General features: G+C 39.9%; 1 protein-coding gene across 4 annotated transcripts in view; it reads left to right on the top strand.

Annotated features, from left to right (window-relative positions):
- The window catches only part of MCC (MCC regulator of WNT signaling pathway), a 224,358-nt gene that overhangs the window by 59,720 nt on the left and 141,466 nt on the right, over positions 1–23,172 (top strand). The gene's annotated exons all lie outside the window — the stretch shown is intronic.

Here is a 23,172-nt window from a genome sequence, read left to right as displayed (position 1 = left end):
AGAATGAGAGAGTTAACTATTTCTGCAGTTAATTGTACAGAGAAAGGAGACAGTGAGATATAAAATGGAAAATAAATCAGTAGGCTAGAGAGGGGGAAAACAGCGTCGGGGGAAGCAGAGTAAATGTGTGAGACCTAAGCAATGCAAGAGGAACAGAAGGTTTGTGACTGGGCAGTTTCTGTGAAAGAAGTTTCATACATGTTCTTCCTTTAAGTACAAAAGGGTTCAATTTCATTAACTCCATGTTACTTTTTCAAATGATTGCTTAGAAATTGTGTATTGGCAACACAGCATAAATGGAGTTCGTAAACTCACTGTAAAAGCCCAGGTTACTTTTGGGAGGAGACTGCCACGGTGTTTCTGGCTACAGTTGTACTGATGGCCTTGCTGATCACTGCTCTCTATCCACTCAACATTTAGTTTTCAAGACTGAATCACATAAAGCATGGAGTGTGGCAAAGATTTGATGCTTGGTTTGTTATTTGGAGCAGGCAGTATTTACAGATAGCACTGCTACCTATTCAAGTTTACTTCACACATCCACAAAGTAAGACTTCTGTTGTAAGAAATAACTTTTTCTTCTGACATTTTAACATGGGAAATATTGAAAGGACTCCATGACTGCGCAACATTTTGTTGGGTTTTTTTCTTTGTTTTTTTTTTCCCAACAAGCTTACTTTAATACTTAATTTGCATTTGTACTCTGGCACTACAGGTAAGTTAGAAATAGGCTCCTTTCTGACTGCAGACGTGCCAGGGAAGATCGTACACTCCTAACTTTCCTTAGCTGCTGATCATCATTTCTTTGCTGCTGGTCTTCACCTCTGCAATTTGAGCTGCTTGCGTGAGCATGCTTTAGCCTGTGTCACTCGAAGGGCCGGGTCAGCTTCAGCATTGGTCTTGGATAAAACAGTGTGGTTTGAATGAAACAGGGAGGCCTTACAGAAGCATCGTATTCCACCTGCCATAAGGGAGAAGATGCATAAGGGCATTGAGATGCAGTTAGTTGCTCACCTCTAACTTTTAATTACTCAACCAACTCCCTGTAATTTGTATGCTTATATTGGGCCTTTTCCTGTTCGGGGCCGGCACTGTTTTGCTTACTGTAATTGAAGATAGAAAGCCCTGGGTAGAGGCTGTACATATGGTTCATATATCTGTTTCTCACGTCTTTGTCATGCTCTCCCCCTTTTCCTTCCTTTCTGGCTATATCTTCTGCATGCCATGTTTATTTTTGATCAATGGGAGACAGTAGCATTGTGTTCATTTAAACAATGGAGAAATTTTGAACTGGCTACAATAGGAGTTGGATTAAATGAGTGCTGTCTTAGTATGTTTTCACCTGTACCTCTACCTCCACAGTCAGCTCAAATTTTCACATTACTGTGGGCTGCTACCAGTCTATATGTCTGAATGGCAAATATGGTAACAGACCAAGAAAGACTATATTTCACATGATGCACAGTAGGTTTTGGTGTAGGTGCCTTGATCTCTTTATGTCAGTACATGGAGCTCTAGGCATGAAACTACTGTTATTAAAATAAACAGGAAAACTCCAAAGCCCTGAAGATATAGTAAATGCATTCTTAAATGGATGCATTAGACAAAATACAAAATTAAATTACTGCAATTTGTTCCATTTGTATTGAAACTTTCTACTTGAGATTTACACCCCTCTTTGGGAAATGGGCAAAAATTAAGGGAAATCTTTTTTTCAAGACACAGAATGATTGTAGAAACTTGTGTGTGGCTGATGTTTGCTATTCTTAAACTCTTGTCCAGGTAAACAGAGATCTTGATAGTGTTTATTTACTGCTCTTGCCCCCGTCCAAAGGTCATGCAGACAGCAGAAAAAACCCCTGATTTCCATTACAAGTCAGTCAGACTTCCACAAAACTCATTCTCTGTGGTTCCCTGACTCCTGTTTATTGATATATGTATCAGTACATGTTACCCCATCTTTTCTGCTTTTCTTTCCCTTCTACTTTCTCTTCTGTCCAAAGAAAGAAAGATTAGCCAATGTGCTGTTTGCATGGTAGATTCAGTGTGTTGTAACTACCTAGAGAGGTAGAAAAAGCATTGTTCTTACATCGCAAGGTTTGCTTGGTGGTGGTGTTAGGTTTTGGGGTTTTTTTTAAATATGATACATTGAGAGGCAAATCTTGAAAATACAGAATTTGCAGATGACTGTTGCTGTGCTCCATGAGAATGTACAACAGCCTTTAGCACCTTTGTAAATACGTAGCAGTGTCCAACCCAACTCAGTTCTACTATTATGAAATGGACCTTCACCTGTCAATATTATGGCTTAACATGATTTGCAGAATTTGCTTTTTAAGGCTTGATCAAGGAAGGATGTGTTTTGTATGCAATACGTGACACCCAAATTAGCTAAGTGGTCTTTGGATCCCTTCAATTTTTTAGTCATGGAGTACTGTAAACCTTCAATGTAATTACAAGGCATATTTTTAAAGCCAACATCATGAACATTGCTGAGAATACACACAGGTAAACAGTTCAGTGCTCAGAAACTGCAATTATAACTTTTTTCATGGTTAAAAATGAAAGTTTATATCATAATTTATATGCTTTGCACATATTCATTCATTTTTTCTGCAGAAAGAGTTGTTCATCTAGAGGGAGCTGAATTGTCTAATCTGTATTTTCTTCTTCTTCCAAATTCAAAGACACCATCTTTGACGCAGCAAGTCCCTGAGTCTCGGATGGCTTTAAGCCCCAGCATTCTGGGGAGGTATCACTACATACTAGCTTTGTTCTTACATGCTCCCCTGGCCATCCACTGTTGAGATGGTGTGCTGAGGTAGGGAGATCCGTGGTCTGACCTAGTACAACTGCTGGGCTAAATGTGATCAGCAGTTATGCCCATGCCTAATTCTGCGACAGTTTAAATTAGTAGTGCGGGAACATGGAGGAAATGTAAGTACTGAGCTTAATGATATTTTTCTCAGTTGTATGCTTAAGGGCTAAATTATATCTTTGGATTAAGAGCCAAATTGTGTTCTGGGATATAATTTTCATTAAAATGAGCCTTGTGAATTTGCTGATGGTAAGACTACGCCTAAGAGATTTTATTGTGAGATAAGGGCTAGTGTTATAGTATTGAAATACGTTCAACACTTTAGATGCAGACGATTTGTATAATGTGATTGTTTATTGTATTCTTTTAGCATTTGCTATATAAGTTGATGGTGTATAACTTCTAAAAAGGATATATTCTTGTCTGCACAGCAAAATTAGAAGATACCATGCTGGTTTAGGTACATACTTTATACCTTCTGCTTCTTTGTGCTTGGAAGTCAAATGTTTAGGATGTGAATGTTGTGGCTTGCAGCATTAGATACAGCTACATGTTCTTTAAGCCTTTACATTGACTGAAATATATAGATGGGCTAGTTGTCTTAGGAAAATGTGTAACTTATGTATTTGTTTGTTTTGTAAGTTGGGGTGGGGGAGGGAAGATAGGATTCAAAGTTTATATTTGCATAGGAAGCAGAATAGTGAGTTCATAAGAAAGGTTTCACCAAAATCTTATATGTAATACCAGATGTGAAGAACTAAAGAGAGCATCAAGTTTGAAAGGCTTCAGTTGTGACTTTTTTTAATATTTTTATGGTAGGATAATATTGCACTTTCTTTTAAGATTTGTGTTCCACTGCTGCTATACTTAGAAATTACACTTTGAGGAAAAAATTATGTAGAAAAAGAATTACAGAAAGAAAAGGGGCTGCATGGCTTGAAGATGTGTACATGAGGCCAGTGAGTAAGTGTGAGGAGAGCTGTGGGATGAGGTGGGTAACCAGCAGAAGAGGGGCCAAGCCCCGTGTTCAACAGCGGCAATCCCCACCCTGAAGTACTTGCCTGTGTGTGTGTCTGTTCTTTCAGAGCAGGCATCAGCTTGTGCTCACGCTGCACGTACATGTGAGCAAATAGCACTAAAGGAAGGGGGAACAAGTTTTGTTTCCACTCAAGGCTAGGGCTAAATCTCCAACAGTCTCTCTGTTTTATCTTCCTGGGTTTGGCAGTCTTCTCATTAAGACAGTCAACAAGTAAATGTCACCCTAATATTGCACCTGCTTCCTGAATGGTCTCTGGCCATGCAACAAGCATGCCAGTATGCTTCCAGTATGTCTTGTGAGCAGGTAAATACCATTTCCTACTGCAATTCCATCTCTGCTACTGGACGTGGCCTCGGCGGTCAGTGTCAAAGTTCTATGTAACTTGTAACAAAGAAGAATGTACTATGTCTTGCCACAAGAGAAAGTAGATGTTTTCCCTGGTTGGAAGATGGTTTGGGAAGTGTGATAAATCCTTATTGTTACTCCTTTAAAATACTGAAGCCTTACAATAGAATGGAGTGGAATGTGGTTATCAAATACTAAACATGGCATATTTTTAAATTATTTTAACCTTGAAAAATTTGCCTAAATTATTTATTTGGTAACAGTAGACAAACCAAAAGGTGAACAGTGTTGGTGAACGGCTGAAGTCTTAGAAAAGTGAGCACAGCAACCCAGTATGCTTAGGTCAAAGTATCTTAAGGGTAACCTTTCTGAAATGGATTCTGGTGGAGATCTGGATACAACTTTCATCTGGTGGTAACAGTAACACCTGTAGCCTTACAAGAGTGCTCTCAGCTTTAGTGCTCTCAGCTTTAGTGCTTCAGAGATGCTGAGGTAGAGTTTGCAAATCTTCTTTGGGTGAACTCTGTCCTCGTTCATGGTTCAAGTGGGCTTTGTGAAGTCAATCTTGCAAACCTGACATTTTCCCCTACTATTATCTTGAGGGGTGTTGAGACAGTAAATGTGAAATATAATTACAGAATTTAAAGAGGTACTGTGTGTCTCAGTTACACTGATTAGCTGTCCTAATTTAAAGGAAAGATTTCAACGGGAAACTTTAATGGATGTGCTCCTGGAGAGTGACCATCAAGCCTGAATGCAACTTTTAGATTGGATATACTTCTGCTCTATTTCGTGGATCTACTGCAGATTATTTATCTCTTTGAAAAATCTAATTTATTTTTATAGCTTATTTTGAAATCTTATGTTAAATTATATAGGTGAAAGCATCCTTTGAAAGAGGAAGGTCAGCTTTTCTGGACTCATTTGGGCATCCACAGTTTTTTGATAGACGGGTTTGCTGGTATGTTATTAGTGAGCTGTAGTGCTGATTTTAAGATCATGGTTAGAACATGAATGTGAATCCATAGTTGAGCTGAGGGGGCTCTGGCATGATCAATATATGTAATTTACACTGTGACTGATGCCTGGTATTTCCAGTGTAAAAACCATAGTGACTTCAAAGAAAATTTTTTTCTGGATTTGTGTGAGCTGCTTATCAGGCACAGAGTGTGTTCCAGGCTTGGATGTTATTAAATTGGAGCACTATAAAAAGATTAGTCAAAATGCCCAGACACTGTCAGCACAGATAATGCTCTTCTGCAGCCTCCTAATGAAAAAAAGACAAAGATTATGTAACTTATCTGCCTGATATTTTAATATTCCTTGCTTCTAAAACATGGTGTTTGAAAAATGCCTTATGGGCTGAAAAATCAGTTAGGACAAATGTATGCTGTGAAAGTAACATTAACAATGTATTGGATCCTCTAAGTGCTTTTAGAGACTTGATGTTTTTATTCTTAGATAAAAAAGGCAGAGTTCATTCCTGGGCGATTTTTGGAGATAAATATTGACACCCTTTCCCTCCTCCCCTTCCAAACTGTGTTGGAAAAGAAAAATGTATTTTCGTCTTTGATCTGGCTTGGCCATACCAGGACATGACTCTGGGTGGGAACAATTGCAACACTCTCCTTTCAGAAGGTATTTTTGTGTGTTCCTTTGTAATCTATGGATTTGTAGTCTGTAAAGGAACACATAAACAAAAGCTTCTGAAAGAAGAATCCATAGATTGCAGACTTAATGTTTGCAAAGGCAGAAGTGTCTATGATGGATGTGTGTGTGAAGAGAGGACACAGAGAGAGACTTTGTAATGGGATTGGACAGCTATGGTGGGGTATGATGAGGTACTTTTGTTCTGGACCTCTGAGTAGTTTAATACACGATTGAAAAGGAAATGTGTTCTTGTTTCTAGTTTTTTCCCTTATGTTTAAGTTTTATTGTCTTTATGGCATTGTATAGTATTTCTAGTTGCAAGTTTTACTTTTGCTGGGAATTTATGGTTCCTAAATAACATGGAAAAGCCTATTTGAGCTTTTCTGTTACATGTAGTAATAATATACCGACTGATGTACTCTGTAGGGAAATGTGATGATCTCTGAATTCGAAGATTCTCTGTGATGGAAGGACAGAGGTTTGGTGTGGGGATCTGGTGCTGGTAAAGGTAGTGTTTTGACACTGGTGTCAGTCTGCATTAGTCAGTCGCGTGTCAGGATTTGCCATATAAACTAAGGTTCTGCATGAATGATTTATATTTTCTGAAGATTTAGATTTTTACCTTTCTAATGAATAGAAATATTCATTAAGATTCTGGAAATTGGCTTACGTATTCCAACTCTGTTGTAATCATACGTGAAAATTTATCATTGAAATTAAAATATTGATTGATAGAAATCTTTTCAGTTCTACCAAATTTAAAGAAATACAGAAGTATTTTTTCACTATGCTCCAGACAATTCCCACTCTTACTCATCCAGTCCAGTATTCACCCCTCCTATGTCTAAATTTTTGTCCTAGATCATAAAGGTGACAAGAGAGTATTGTCTTTTTTTTTTTTTTTCAAGTGAAAGCTTCTGCAAGCATGTAGTTTGTATCTAAAATTCTAGAGGATAAAAACCCCAAAACCCTGGTTGTATTTTCTCTCAGTTTTTTAGTATTGTTACTTGTGATGTTTTGTTAGTTTTTTTTTTTTAGGTAAGACATTAAACCAGCATCTTGGTTGAAGAGGGGCCTTGGTTGTAGAGTAGGGATGGCACCAGAGCTGTTTGGGACTTGGGCTGTGTCTCCATGTGTTGGTTCTGAGTAAATCTCCCTGCTTGTCTGTGCATATCTTTTCTTTGTCTTGACTGCCTTGACTCTCCTAAACTAAGGATTGTTCCTTATTGTTAGCATGGTGAAGCTATGATGGGACTGCTGGTCCTTATCTGAATGTGCATAATTAATAATGATGTGAGTCACTTAAAGATCCCAAGATACTTATAATGAAAAGTTAGATGTCAGCAAAGAGTTGTGGTACAATTCAGAGCTTGGTGTTACAGATATGTTATGTGAGCTGGAAGCAGTCATGGTAGCAGGTAACAGTTTCCACAGTGGCATTAAGTCATCCACAGTCCAGTTCTCCATTTTGTGGTCTCAAACTCTGTTTGGAGTGCTGCTCTGTGCTGTTGAACATATGTCTTGATAGGCGCATTGAAAAAGCTACTTCTGTCATGCGTCTTATATTATACAAAATATTTTAAAATAATGTGTATGTAAATATTTAGCTTTAGGAGGTGAACCTGAAATTGAAACAGAAATGCTTGTCGTGTTTAAATTTGTGTTTATGACTTAACTGTGTTCAGGTGCTCCCTTCTGCGGTATCCAGATGTCTCTGTTTTAAAAAATATTTCTAAATGCAGATAAAAATGTGATCAGTGTGAGACAACCGAAGAGTTACTGGCATTACTTACTATATTAAGAACTTTTTACTTTGAGTGTGTCATTGCTTGTTTTTGCTTGTGTTGTTCCACTATTTTCAGCTAAATAAAAATGTGTTGTAAACGACAGTTGATTATTAATGGCTGCTACCATAATAAAACCCACAAATTTTCTTATTCAAGTATAGAACATTGAACAAAATAAGATGGAAATAGATTACCCCTGTTAAAATACTAAGTTTGTCTTCAGGTGTTAAATACGGGTAGTGATTAAGGAAATCTCAAAATTTTGGTTGAAAATTTACCTTTATAATAAAGCTTTTTAAAAATGTTTTTTGCAATGTAACACAGTGTTAATATTTTTAGGTGGAACTGAAATTAACATCTATTAAGGTTGCTTCCTAGTGTAAACTCCTGTTGCATTCTAGCTTTACAAGAATTTGACCATTGAAATTGCAGTCTTTCATAAGCTGAATTTCTTAAGAAAATTGTGAGACAAAATGTTACATTTGTTCCCACAAATGAAGCTAGTGAAACAGACAAAGCTTCCTCATGTTAAAAATACAAGAATATCTAATGATTTTCTCTGCTGCCACTGCAGGTTTGCAATAGAACTTGGGATTTGCCAGGGTATTAGCATTTATGTGATTCTGTTTTAACTGATCTTGTGAAGGTATTCAGGGAAGGAGCCAAAAATATTTGCAAGCGCCCAGTACAAGATTTGTCTAGATCACTGCAGCTAAAGCTTATGTAGTGAAAATTTCACTACATGTGCTTTATCTTGGAGATTAGTGGAAGTCTTCCACAGTTGTTTCCCTGGGTTTTTGTGTTAGGCTAGAGTCACTGTGACAAGGTGTGAAGATATCTGCTCTTTTCTGGCTCCATACAATTCCCACTCTTACCAGTCCAGCCTTGCCAGATGTTTCTGAAGATCATGCTTTCTGATTAAAAGTTTTAAAGGACAAGAGCTAGACTTGGAAATGAGAAAAAGGCACAAGGGACAGTAGAGTCTGGCTGGCAGTTGTAAAGGAAGATGGAAGGTGGGCTGGAAGGAGAAACCAGGACTTGAAGTGAGGAGGTGGCATAGAGGGACAGGGTAGCAGAGGTCACTGGCAGTGCTCCTTGGGCGGGAGGCTGGGTACGTTACAAGGTGTCTGTGCTGGGAGATGAGAATGGGGACCTGCGAGTCTGGGGAGGTGGCCCGGAAGGGTGTAGGTGAGACCTGGCTGTGGGCCATGGAACAAAGAGTTGGGCATAGAGCAGACTGGAAAAGAAGCCCAGAAAGGAGAGACTGGGCCTGAATATATGTGGGTGTAGGAGCTACAATGCAAGCTTTGCATCTGTGCAGAGGAAAAACATTGTGTGGTTGTAATATGTATCCATTTTAATATGTTAGTGCAAAGGCTTTGAATTTTGTTTGTATTAACATTGTAAATCCAGCACTTCTAAGTTTTGGCTGCTGGGTTTTGAACCATGATAAAGCTTCCTTTTTAAAACCTAGTTGGTTGTACTATTATTGATTGCATGCTAAATTTTGTAAATTACCATCACTAGCCTTTGTAGAATTTTGGAAATGCTTCAGCAGGTGGTTGCTGGATTTTATTGCAGATTACCAGGATATCACTAGAATGTAATATATCACAAAGTAGAAATTTGTATCAGGCTTATGGAAGATGGCCATCTGCTAACTGAATAAGATACTGTTTTAAAAATAGGCCATTTATAAATTTTAAAATGTGAGGATATTTTAGTGTTTGCTAGAATCATAACAGCACTTCTGGTTTCTGATCTGCCAGAGCAACTTTTTGAAACATTTCCAAAAGACTAAATTATTTAGTTGCAGTGATGGAATTATAACTGTCAACACAGAACTATGATACATGGTTGTGATGACAGAGAAATATAACATCATGACTGTGCTATGTGATAAGTCCAAAATTATTTCATTGACGACTCAGTGCCCTTCTGAACCATGTTTACAGAGGTTAGAATGAAGCTGGTGTTCCAATAAAACAGCACAGGTGCTGATCTTGCTAAGACTGTTCTTTGCAGACCGTAAGCCCAAAAGTATCATCTCCTTGCAAAGATGATATGTTATCTGGCCTTCATCTATAAGAGGCTGAGATAACCCTACCCCACACTCTTCTCATTTACTGTTAAGAATTATCCTTCAGAGGGCTGAATGCATCTAGTTTGATAATCTTTTGCACTTTGCATCTAAATTGCATGGGTTGCTTCTCTTAAACTATTGCCAGGTACTAAGTAGTATAATCTAGTTCATTGTTAACTCTAGTTGGGGTTGATACTACCATTCCTCAAGTGGCATGTCAGCTATATCGTTGTTTCTTGGACTGCCTAGGCTAGTGTGCTTGAGATGGGTTTTGCAGCCACATACAGAAACCTGCTACCCAATTAAGAATGGTGTGCTGAGGACCATTCTTTGCTGTTGCTAGATGTACGTAAGTTCATTTTTCTGCCCCTTCATCTCTTTTTCCCTTTTACTGTACCATGCTATGCAAACATGATTTCTGCAAGTTATTGAAGCTGCTGTTGTCTGATGTACTGACTCTGGTGGTTCTTTTTATTTAAACTGATTTGCAGATGTATTTGGTTGTTTTTATTTAAACTCATGGTGGTCTACCTGTTCATCAGCTGCTTCTTTATATATGGTAAACTGATTCACATAAGAACAAATTCTCTCATGATGCTTGGTATATGTGGTGGGTTGACCCCAGCTGGAGGCCAGGTGCCCCCCAAAGCTGCTCTATCACTGCCCTCCTCAGCTGGAAGGGGAGAGAAAATATAACAAAAGGCTCCTGGGTCGACATCAGGACAGGGAGAGATCACTCACCAATTACTGTCACAGGCAAAACAGACTCGACCTGGGGAAATTAATTTCATTTATTACCAATCAAATCAGAGTAGAGGAATGAGAAATAAAACCAAATGTTAAAACACCTCCCCCCACTCCTCCCTTCTTCCCAGGCCCAGCTTCACTCCCCATTTCTCTCCCTCCTCCTCCCCAGCAGCACAGGGGGATGGGGAATGGGGGTTGTGGTCAGTTCATCACACGGTGTCTCTGCCGCTCTTTGTTGCTCCTCAGGGGGAGGACTCCTCACACTCTGCCCCTGCTCCAGCATGGGGTCCTTTCCACGGGAGACAGTCCTCCACCAACTTCTCCAACGTGAGTCCTTCCCGTGGGCTGCAGTTCTTCACCAACTGCTCCAGCGTGGGTCCCCCACGGGGTCACAAGTCCTGCCAGCAAACCTGCTCCAGCATGGGCTTTCCACAGGGTCACAGCTTCCTTTGGACATCCACCTGCTCCGGCGTGGGGTCCTGCACAGGCTGCAGGGGGATCTCTGCTCCCCATCATCCTCCATGGGCTCAGGGGTACAGCCTGCTTCACCATGGTCTTCTCCAGGGGCTGCAGGGGAATCTCTGCTCTAGTGCCTGGAGCACCTCCTCCCCCTCCTTCTGCACTGACCTGGGTGTCTGCAGAGTTTCTCAGATCTCACTCTGGCTGCAAAAGCTACTGCTCCTTTTTTTCCCCCTTCTTAACTCTTTTATCCCAGAGGCACTGCCACCATGGCTGATGGGCTCAGCCTTGGCCAGCATTGGGTCTGTCTTGGAGACGGCTGGCATTGGCTGTGTTGGACATGGAAGCTTCTAGCAGCTTCTCTCAGAAGCCACCCCTGTAGCCCCCGCACTACCAAAACGTTGCCATGCAAACCCGAAACATTACACCCCTCGCTTCAGTGAACTTTTAAGAAGTATCATTAAAATCCACATTCATCACACAAAATTCACAAACCTCAATCACATCAACAAAAAAACAGAATTTCCCACACCAAAATCAAAATAATGTCATCACAACACTGAATGAAAGTGGACAATTTACACACACAATCCACCCCTTGTCCCTTCACCACAATTAGAAAAACACAAATTCCTCACAATCATTCCACTCTCTAGTTATGTTCAGTCCGTGTTTTGCCCGTTGCCTCTTCCAATTACTGCCCTTATCTCAAATTACTCACGCCCCACGTTGGGCACCAAACAGGGCCGCTTGCTCACCCCTCCCCCAGGGATGGGCAGGAGAATGGGAAGAAAAGGTAGAACTGGTGAGTTGGGGTAAGGAAAGTTTACTGGGACAGCAAGGGGAGAGGGAAATAACAACAGTACTTAGAATACACATGAAGGGTGTTAACACAAGGCAATTTACCAATCTACAAGATGCTCAGCCCATCCTCCCTGACTAGCCCCCTTTATGGTGAGCATGACCATGAGCACAAGGTGTGGAATAGCCCCCTGGCCAGCTTGGCTCACCTGTCCTGGGAAGACTAACTCTATCCTGGCCAGAACCAGGACAGTATACCAGAAGTCCAGATATAACTAACCTGTTGGAAGGTCTGGCCCATGCTAAATAAGTATGCATTTTCTTTCAATGAAATCAGTAAATACATTAAATCTATGATGGAAAATTTATCTCTGCCTGTAGCATGATGTGTCAGTTAACTGCTGTGAATGATAGCAGTATGATAGCAATATTGAGGTGACTGCTATACATAAAGGAAAATAATTGTTACAAAATTGCCTATGATGTTTTTCTTATGTCTTACGAGGTGCTGGTTTTAAGAATGGATAGAATCTCTTTTTCTACTCCTCTGCTGATGGATACCTTCCCTGTGGTGCAAAGTAGAAAAAAAGTGTATTGATTCATAACAGTCAAGCCATGATGGCATGGAGATCTATATTAATTTAGTTCCTCTGTGAGAGATCTCTGCAAAAAGCAGAACTCTTTTTTCATGTTTTTTAAAACGTACAAATTCTGTCTCACATCCTGCAGAGCTGAATACCTGTGAACAATCATAATTATCTTTCTTTGTGAAATTCCATGCAGTTGAATTTCAATACCTGCCCCTTCTGCAATGGAAATAAATATGCTAATTGCTTTTTATGAAAATAGGTTTTCTCCTTTCCTGTGAGAATTTCTTTAACTTCCTATTTTTCTGTATTGTGTGTTTTACTGAATCTCTTTTTATGTCTTATCTGAACAGTTTTAAACCTAATAATTGATGCCAATGAGGTATAGGTAAGTGTCATATCTCATTCAGAAATGTAACATGATAGTATTCTTCAGTAATAAGATTTCAGTTTCCATTACAGAATCATAGAATGGTTGAGGCTGGCAGAGACCTCTGGAGGTCATCTGGTCCAACCCCCTACTCAAGCAGGGTCACCTACACCCAATTGCTCAGGACCATGTCCAGATGGCTTTTGAATATCTCCAAGGATGGAGACTTTACCATCTCTCTGGGCACCCTGTGCCAGTGCTCTATCACCCTCACAGCGAAAAACTGTTTCCTGACGTTGAGAGGGAACCTCCTGTGTTTCCGTCTGTGCCCGTTGCCTCTGGTCTTGTTCCATTGTGTTCACTTTTGGGCCCCTCACTACAAGAAAGACACTGAGGTGCTGGAGCATGTCCGGAGAAGGGCAATGAAGCTGGCAAAGGGACTGGAGCACAAGTCTTATGAGGAGTGGCTGAGGGAACTGGGTTGTTTAGCCTGGAGAAGAGGAGGATGAGGAGAGACCTTATTGCTCTCTACAACTACCTGAAAGGAGGTTGTAGCCAGGTGGGTGTTGGTCTCTTCTAAGTAACTAGCGAAAGGACAAGAGGAAATGGTCTCAAGTTGAGCCAGGAGAGGTTTAGATGAGATATTGGGAAAAAATTCTTCACCATAAGAGTGGTCAGGCATTGGAACAGGATGCCCAGAGAGGTGGTGGAGTCACCATCCCTGGAGGTGTTCAAAAAACATGTAGACGTGGCACTCCGGGACATGGTTTAGTAGACATGATGGTGTTGGGTCAACAGTTGGACTTGATGATCTTAAAGGTCTTTTCCAACCTTATGATTCTATGGTCCTGTCTCTGGGCACCACTGAAAAGAGCCTGGCTCCATCCTCTTTGCACCCTCCCTGCAGGTATGTGTATACATTGATGGGATCCCCCGAGCCTTCTGTTCTCCAGGCTGAAGAGTCTGAGCTCACTCTGCCTTTCCTCATGTCAGACATGCTCCAGTCCCTTCATCATCTTGGTGGCCCTTTGCTGGACTCTCTCTAGTATAACCATGTCTATCTTGTACTGGGGAGCCCAGAACCGGACCCAGGATCACCTCCCCTGTCCTGCTGGCAGCCCTCCCCCTAATGCAGCCCAGGATACCATTGGGCACCTTTGCTGCAATGACACATTGCTGGCTCAAGTTCAACTTGGTGTCCACCAGGACCCCCAGGTCCCTTTCTGCCACGCTGCTTTCCAGCTGGGTGGCCCCCAGCCTGTGCTGGTGCCTGGGGTTGTTCCTCCCCAGGGGCAGGACTTTGCACTTCCCCTTGCTCAACTTCATGAGGTTCTTGTCAGCCCATGTCTCCAGCCTGTCCAGGTGCCTTTGGATGGCACATGATCCTCTGGTGTATTGGCCCCTCCTCCCAAATCAGTGTCACCAGCAAAGTTGCTGAGGGTGTACCTGCCCCATCATCCAGCTCGTTAATGAAGATATGAAACAGTATGGGACCCAGTAATGGCCCCTGGGGTAACTGCTTGTTACTGTCCTCCAACCAGACTTTGTTCTACTGATAACCACTCTCTGGGCCTGGCCATTCAACTAGTTTTCAGCCCAGCTCACCAGTTGCTCATCCAGCCCACACATCAGCAGCTTCTCTAGGCAGAACTCATGAAAGATGCTGTCAAAGGCATTCCTGAAGTCCAGGCAGACAAAATCCACTGCTGTCCTTTCATCTACCATGCCATTGTAAAAGCTGATCATGTTGGTTAAGCATTACTTGCTCTTGGTGAAGCCATGCTGACAACTCCTGATGATTTTCTTGTCCTTAATGTGCCTGGAAACTATTTCAAGAATTAGCTGCTCCATCACCTTCCCAGGAATCAAGGTGAGGCTGACCAGTCTGCAGTTCCCCAAGTGCTACTTCTTGCCTTCTTGAAGATAGGAGTGACATTTGCTTTTCTTCAGTCATTGGACACTTCTCACAGTCACCATGATCAGTCAAAGATTGTCAAGAATGGGCTTGCAGTGAGATGTGCTAAGTCCCTCAGCACTTGTGGGTGTGTCCCATCAGGATATACACTTATGTGTGTCCAATTTGCCTCTCTTCCCTGACCTGATCCTCTTCCACCAACGGTATGTCTTCCTTGCTCCAGCCTTTCCCTCTGGTCTCTGGGGCCTGGGATTCCAGAAGTCTGGTCTTGCTAGAAAAGACTGAGGTGAAGATAGTATTCAGTACCCCAGCCTTTTCCATGTCCTCTGTCACCCGGTGCCCTGCCTCATTCAACGGTGGGCCCACATTTTCCCTATCCGTCCTTTTGTCACCTTTCTACTTGCAGAAGCCCTTCTTGTTGTCTTTGACATCTCTGGCCAGATTCAATTCTGTTTGGGTTTTGGCTTTGTTAACCTCTTCCTTACATGTTTGGACAATGTCTTTATATTCCTCCCACATTACCTACCCCTGCTTCCACCTTCTGTATGCTACGTTTTTGTGTTTGAGTTTTGCCAGGAGTTCCTTGTTCATCCATGCAGACCTCCTGGTTTTCTTGCCTGACTTCCTGCTTACTGAGATGGACTGCTCTTGAACTTCCAGGGGGATCGTTGAGGAAGGCAAAGTGTGCTCTGCTGAAGTCTGCGGTTGTGATCTTGATCTTTTTTCTCCTCTTGGGATCCTGAACTCCACCATCTTGTGGTCATCAGAGTGATCAGATAATATTTCTCTATGTGCATGAACTATGGTGCCTTTGAAGATGATAGGACCAAAGTATGTATTGGAACCAAAAAGGAAAAGAAAATATAAATAATTTTTAAAAAACCCTTGGGAACTTTAAGTGAATAAACAAAATATCCACTTGCAAGAACATTTACTAAGTTAATTCTGTCAGAAACTTCTCTGTCTTGGAGTGGCAAGAAACAGTAGTATCCTACCATGATTAATTCCTTACAAGAAAGATACACCAGAAATTGTGAACAGTTGGTAACCTTAAATTATCTGACTTATCCTGGAATGGTTAAAATACCAAGTTGCCCAGATTTAGTGGATATTATTTAGGCCAAAGTGTGATACCCTGACTTGTGTACAGAAAAGATAAATAGAACAACTGATAGAGTAAGCTTTGTGTTCAGTTTGAAATGCCAGTAATATACAGTACCATTGCAATGACAGTGATGCTTTGTACTTTATAGTGCATTTCATTTGAGGAGCTGAAATAAGCTATGCACCATTATTGATGCAATTCTGTCATTGTAGTGTATGAGAACTTAAATTTCAATTTGTTAATTATATTAAGTTACATGCTTTATCAGAAATCTTGTTAGTCAAACTGATAACTCAGTGCCAGTTGCCTGGCTTGGTCTTGCAGAGAGGAATGTGTCTTATTGGGGGATGGCTATGAAATTACACTTAAAAAAAATTTTATAGAAAAGGTTTTTAGAGGATTTTAATGGTAGGCTGAGTTGGGACAGTTTTACTTTTTAAGAATGACAGTGTTGCAGCTTTTAAGCAGATTTGATGGCACTGCTTGAGGAGATGTTTTGATTTAGTAATTTTGAGATAATAGATTAAAAAAAAAGAAGGTGACCATGACACATAGGATTTTTAGACCATAGTGTTTCCTATTTATGTATTTAAAGATAAATTGGTAGCAAAACTGGTGGCAGTCCTTTTTCTCCTACCTCGTAATTGTTGTACTTAGAGCCTGGAGGCTCAGTCAGCAGATCTTTATTGAATTTAATAGTTTGCCTCTGAGTTGGCTTTTCTGCTTCTCAGTTTTCTGTGCCTGCAGCTCATTCTCTTCTTTCTTAGAGCTTTACTAAATGCCATGTGTGTTCTCAGCTATCACTAGCCCTTTCTTTTAGCCTTCTTGCAGTTTCTAATTTATTGTTGCTGCCCTTGATCCCTTTGCTTTTCACATGTGCCCATCTCCCTCTCCTCTCTCTTTTCACTTACATTACACTCCAAGATTGTGCACGGTCCTCCAGAGCTTTCACTGATAGTCTTCAGTAAAGGAATAAGGGATCCTGCCCCTTGAGGGTTGACTGTACGAGGCTGCAATTGCTTGGAGAAGGGGAATGATTCTGTTGGCATAATGGCATGTTTCTGCCCTGTGATTAATTAGTGTGATGTTGTACCAAATGAATAGTCACAATTAAACCAGTGTAATAACTAAATACAATGAGCTATAGTGCTAAGGCTAGCACAGATGTGGGCAGGGTGATCCCAGGTGGTGGTGGTCAAAGCCCTGTTGCAGTGCTCTGCTTTGACTTGAAACCACTCCTGGCTGCGTACCCATAGATTTAGAGTTCCTGAGGACTACACAGTACTTAAATCCTCACGATAAAAGTAAGGTTTCTGGAGAACATATGGTTAAGTATTTTGCCTTAGGACTTGCTTTTTTGCTGCAGAGTACTCTGAAAAATCAAGCATCCTTGGCAGATTTTGATATTGTGAGGAGTGGTTTTCCTGGAGAACTCTCAAGTGCTGCTGGCCAGGTTGAGTTTTGCCAAAATTCCAGTGTGTCAGATTTTGCAAATAGCTGTTTCTTTCGATTTTATGCTGGATTACTACTCTGCTGAATGGAAGTGATAATAGATCATATGTGGACACCTTTGCCGTTTCCCTTTGAACCCTCCTGCAGTTCAATAACTTTTTCCTGATGTAGCATTTGAGAGCTGTCTAAATGGAGTTAGTTCCAATCATTCTGAGCCAGATTCTCGGTAGTAATTTGCAAACATCATATGTCTAGTAGTTCCTTAGCCCCAGTGCCACTACTGTTTCCTCTCCTTACCTACACCCAGAGTCTTATGGCAGCTCAAAAGGGAAAACAAAATATTTTAAGCAGAAAAGAAAACATAACTGAATGTTTTGATGTTACTGTACCAAATATTCTTGTTTCCTTATATGAGAATAAATGGCTTTGAAGTTTAACTTAGTTCTGTTCAGTCTGGTGATCTACTAACTTCTCTTTGGTGTTTTAATAGAAATTATGAAAACCAATTGATCTAGATAAACTGAAACCTATGACCAGAGTGAAGTCATTGACATTTTGGTATTGCTACACTCATTAGTGATACTAACCCAAGTGCTTTGCTTTCAGTGCTGCTGCATTTCATGCGTAAAATTTGATAGGCACAAAGATAAAGACCTTGCAACCTCCTAATTAGCAAATCTAATAAGTGGTATATAATTTATAGTTATGCACCAAGCACATTGATTATGATTATGAAGTCATTGCAAGATAATAATGTAATTTGTCAGTATAAATCAAAATCTTCCTCATTTAGTGAAAATTTTTATAAGCCACACGGAAACATTGCTTCTCATTGGGCTGAAATAAAATGAACACTGAAGTAAAAAGAGAATGCAAAGTACCAACAGGACAGGTCGTGTCCCAAGAAATATTATTTGCAAGCCTGGCAATATGTTCAATTTTTAATTGAAACATTTCCATTTATAATTTGGCAAACATAAAAATAATGCCCTTTTTTTGTTCACTTTTTTGGTGACTCTGTTTTTGTCAAAGTGCTTTTAAAAAAACCCCAAAGTGCAATCCTAAGCATCTGAAAGCTGCAGTTTCTGTAGTACTGCTGGGAGAATTTTGTTTGGTTTTAGTAGATAGAATACATCTAAGACTCGGTGACATGAAAAAAGTAATTAGTTGATGTTGTTGCTTGATCAATAGTTACTAGCAAAAAATATTGACTGTCTTACTAGTAGACTAATAAGGATCACATGAACTAACATGTTAGTTCACTAGATGAGGATTTACCACCATTTTTTCTTGGAACAATTTTGTCTTTCCTCCTTTATTTCTCACTTTCATTTGAATTCTTAAGTTTTTCCTGGATTCATGTTGCTATGTTTGAAAAGGAAGTTATTTCTTGTATATCAGAGCCTTACTTTTAAACCTGGGGTTTTTTTAACCAAACAAGTCAGTGCCAATACTAGCATTTTTTAAGCTCTCTGTCATACTAATATAGGCTACAAAGTAAGCTATCAGAGCCACCAGAACAATAGGGCTCACAATGTCTTCTGGTTTGCTGGTAAATACCGTGCACTTACAGAGTTATTGCAATTAGGAACCCTAATAGGCAATGGCTGAATTTTAGTATTTGAGCATGGAGATGCTCAAACTCAGTACTCTGCTTCCAGTCTTGCGCTGCTGTAAGGGCAAGGTATGGAAGGAGATGAAAATTGGAGTAGAAGGAGCTCTTCCTACAAATAATCTGAAAATTTTTTGCTATTTTTTCACAGAAGACTGGAGGATAGAGCTAAATGAAGAAGGCAAGCTTGAAAGAGAAGTAATAATAAAAAACAGGGGTTTTTTTTTACATATTGGGAATCACGTTATCACTGTAAAACATTAAAACAAACTAACATTTGAGTATGTAACTAATCTTGCAAATGATCAATGTTTACTGAGGTAGGCTTACACATCTTCTTAGTGAGTTTTTATATGAAAGCTGAAGTTACCAGTATGAAATTAATTCCTATTTTTATTAAAAAGCTCAGTGCAGATTTTAGTACAGCATTTTCCAAGTGTTCTGTGTCCGAGTGAGAACTGACCTAGCGTCCTGTGATTCGGTTGAAAAGTTTTTACGAGTGTTGGGAAACATACAGGTATTTTTTAATGGTTCCAGAAAATAGATGTTGTTTGTAATTTGGGAAGAAAAAAATTAAAAGTGATCCCATTTTCCACTTCATTACAGCTTGGGAACCAATTGAAAATGGATGGGTTCCATACACAGAGAAAAAAAAAATTAAATTCCTTTAGGAAAAAGCAAATAAGTATTTTGAAGCTGAACACAAGTAAAAGATAAAGTTCTTTCCTTTTGGGTCCCAAATGGCAACGTACATGGTCTAGTACAGAGCTTTATGCTGGGGTAGCTGCAGGACACGAGCAAAAACACATTGGAGTTTAATATCCTTGAGCCTGCTAAAGCTGCAAACCAGTCAACTGTTGTTTGTGGCATATACCTTTCAAGAATTACAGCAGGATTATCTGGACCTTTTTTAATGTGTAAGATTCTTGGCATGAATTCCAGTCAAGGTGGAGCAGAAAGCCCTTAGAGACAGCAAGAGATTCCAAATGGTTAATTGTTTTAAAAGGAAGAGCAGTAAGTGCATGTAGTGTATTTGTCCCAGGGCAAGGGGAAACTTGATGGTCCCTCCCTTCCCACGCTTAATTTAATCAGAAAAGAAATTACATTTATTTGTGTCTATTTATCTACCTTTACAGGGTTGTTCTGAGCATTAGTTAGTGTTTGTACAGTGTTTTGAAAACACAAAGTATTGTGTATCTACTATGTGTTACTTACCCCTCTAAAACATCACTTGTATTGGAAAAAAGATGGCTGGTTTTTATTTAAGTTAGAAGAAGATCCTCTGCAGGAAAAGTATTTGCTGATGGAAAGAAACAGTCATTGTTTGGATTTTTTTTTCTTTTAAACTAAATTATTTGCAGAATCATGTTTTGGGAAATGAGGCTGGCACATTCTGCTCTGTAAGTATCTGGATTTCATTTTTTCCTTCTTTGCACAATTGATTTGAACCTCCAGAGTCTGGCCATTTGTTTCAAATAAACTGTTGGTCAGTAATATTCTGGCTTTGTCCTTACCTTGTTGTAGTCTAAATGGACTGCTCTACTATCTTTTTTGGCTCTTGGAATGTTTTATTTTAGAGTTTTATCAACCTCTCTAAAATGTTTCTCCCCACCCCCTTTCCCCCTGACTTCAGTTTTGAATCTATGAGAAATCCAGATTTTTTGAGGAGTGCCATGCACTTTTTCTGTTGCTATTGTACTGATGTATTTTCCTTTGTTAACAGTATGATATTAAATATGTTTTTTCCCTCCCCCCCCCCCCCATATTCCTATTTCTTTGAGCCCTGCTTTCTCTGGCAGTGTTCCAGAGGAAAGGATGTTGTTTTCCCAAAGGATTACTTGAATTATATATGTAATTTAAAACCTGATGATCTCAAGGTCTGTTTCTTTATATCAAAATATTGCTCTTTGTTAGACTGAGTGCACTAGAGAACATGTCTGAGAGGCATATCTGAAATCTTACAGCCACCGTGAAAGTAGGTAGGATTAATTTTTTTAAAAAGGCCCCTTTTTGCTTTCTACCAGTTCTCATCCTGAATAGGTTTTGGTCCTTTTTGAAGACCGATCATTTGACCTATTAAAAGAATATGCTGCTCTACAGTGGTAGTAATAATAATCTAAAAGCAATTACTTGGGCAGCTGTTTGAAGGGCTCTGGTATTTTGAAAACCTTATCTGCTATGAATCATGGAGCAGACTTGGCTGTTATTGAAAATCCAGACTGCCCAGTGTTCCAAAGTAATGTTCTGTCTGGCATCTTCTGAGCAGGGCATAGCTATCAATGAAGCAAGAGAGATGGCAGTAATTAGACCAAGTCCTTATGTCTGCTCTGATACGTAGCTAACAATAAAGGATGTAGGACATAAATGTACTCATATTAATGCATCCGTTTATGCGGGATGTCTTTAAAGCAGGTTGGCGCTACAGGAGTGTTTTCACTCTCCTAGTAGATTTTAGCAGATTGTAGATTTTCTGTTTAAAGAATTAGTTCTTTCATAAACTCAGTGTTTCCATTTCTCTCTCTGATTTAAACTATATTGTTTGGTAATAGTGTACTTCTGTAGCTTTGGTTGAGGTTCTTGGGATGAGAGTCTTTAACTCTAGGGCACATGATCTAACATCTCTCCTTGGCACTTGGTTCTCTTGAAACGTTTGTTATATTAGTGCCTGTTTAATCTCAAATCAATTAAGAATTTGTGTTACATTGAATTTTGTCCAGGTTTTATCTGTGCCTCATGGTTACATCATGTTTTCGTTCACTATCTTGATAAAGCAAAGATTTAAGAGAGCTATTCTCCCTTGATGACTCATCTCGTAAAGAATAACAAAAGGGCTTGACACAGGAATAAATTATTCTTTAACAGACAGTGATTGGTCTTGATGGAGATGAAAACTGTGGATGAAATAAAACAAGAATGTCAAGCTCATTTCATGAAAACTATCCTGGTATAATCAGCATGGCTTTCAGGGGTCAGGGGTCTGTGCATATGATGAGGAATCATAATTTGCACAAACCATGTCTTTTTGGTCTTATTGACTGTATCTTTTAAGAGCCACAATTATGCAATGCAATTAATCATCAAGGGAGTTTAAGTTTATGGTATGTATATATTCAAAGTAAACTATTTTTTTTTTAAATTGCTGGAGCTTTGTCTTGTGTGCCTTGAGTAAGTGCAGTAATAAATGCTTAACTTAAAGGGATGCTGTCAACCTGAAACATACTCCTTTTTTACTTTATTTTTTTAGTTGAGAGGAATCTCAGAGACTATGCCAATTTCGTTGCCAGCATTATGATTCAATGGCCACTCTGCTTTTTGCTTTTTTTCAAGGTCCAGCAGACAATAAGAAAATTGATTAGTGTATAATAAGCTTTATAAAATATGCAAAATTTAAAATACATAGAGTTAACTGTTTTCCCCAAGTAATTCATCTTGATAGAGGTGGTGTTGTGCCCTCATTATTTTTTAATTTAAGGAATTTCTGAACCTTCTCAGCATTCAGATTCTCTCGATTTTTTTGTTATAACATACTATATTGACTAGTTAGCTGAACTATCAGTTGGAATGTACTATGTTGAGGAGCTATGAACAAGGTCCTGCACATCTTGCTGCAGCAGCCTGAGAGGCTGCTGTGCAGCAGCTGCCTGCACCACCTCTGTTGGAGGCTGCTGTTCCAGCAGATGCCTCTGCTTTAACTCTGCTTGGTGTAAAGCCGAGCTCCTTTTATTTTAAATCCCCCTTCATTATAAGTATTGCCAACTCTTTAGCAACCATTGAAGAAATCCAAGTAGGATGTACAGGCTCATCACTGCTAGGAAAGCTTCTTCTGCCATTGATGTCTCAGAAGTTAGTTTCCCGTGATGCTCCATAGATAATAACAAGATTTCTGTTCTTGCTTAAATGCAGCCTGGCTGGTCTGTCATAAACTCCCAACTCAATTTTAGACTCTTGTTCTTTCTGAAATGATCCTTGGGTTCTGTTTCATCAATGCTTTCCCTTCTTATAGCCTGGCAGATAGTTTACAACCCATACTTCTCTCCTTTGCTTTCTTTCTTTCTTTCCAGAACAGTATGCATCCTCCAACATCTGTGTTCAACTCATTGTTTTCTTATAGTGCCTGTTAGCTGTATATGCCATGGATGCAAGAATGTATAGACGGGCCAGTTGTTGTCATTGATGGCCCCAAGTCCTAGCTGTGTTCTGCAGACACAGCTCAGCTGCTGTGAGCCCTTGCCACAATGCACAATGCTCTTTTGCGTTTGAAAAGTGTGGCCGTTGACGTGTAAGTTAGTGGCTGCCTGAGGTCAGAGGCTGACTCTTGTGTTCTTTGTTTTAAAGAACAGCATCCTGCCATTGTCTGCAATGAAACTGGGAGCAAACTTTCCCTGCAGGATGGAACAGTCTT

This window comes from Grus americana, chromosome Z (assembly GCF_028858705.1).
Source record: "Grus americana isolate bGruAme1 chromosome Z, bGruAme1.mat, whole genome shotgun sequence".
NCBI classification, from domain to species: Eukaryota; Metazoa; Chordata; class Aves; order Gruiformes; family Gruidae; genus Grus; species Grus americana.
This window is presented reverse-complemented; position numbering and strand designations above follow the sequence as displayed.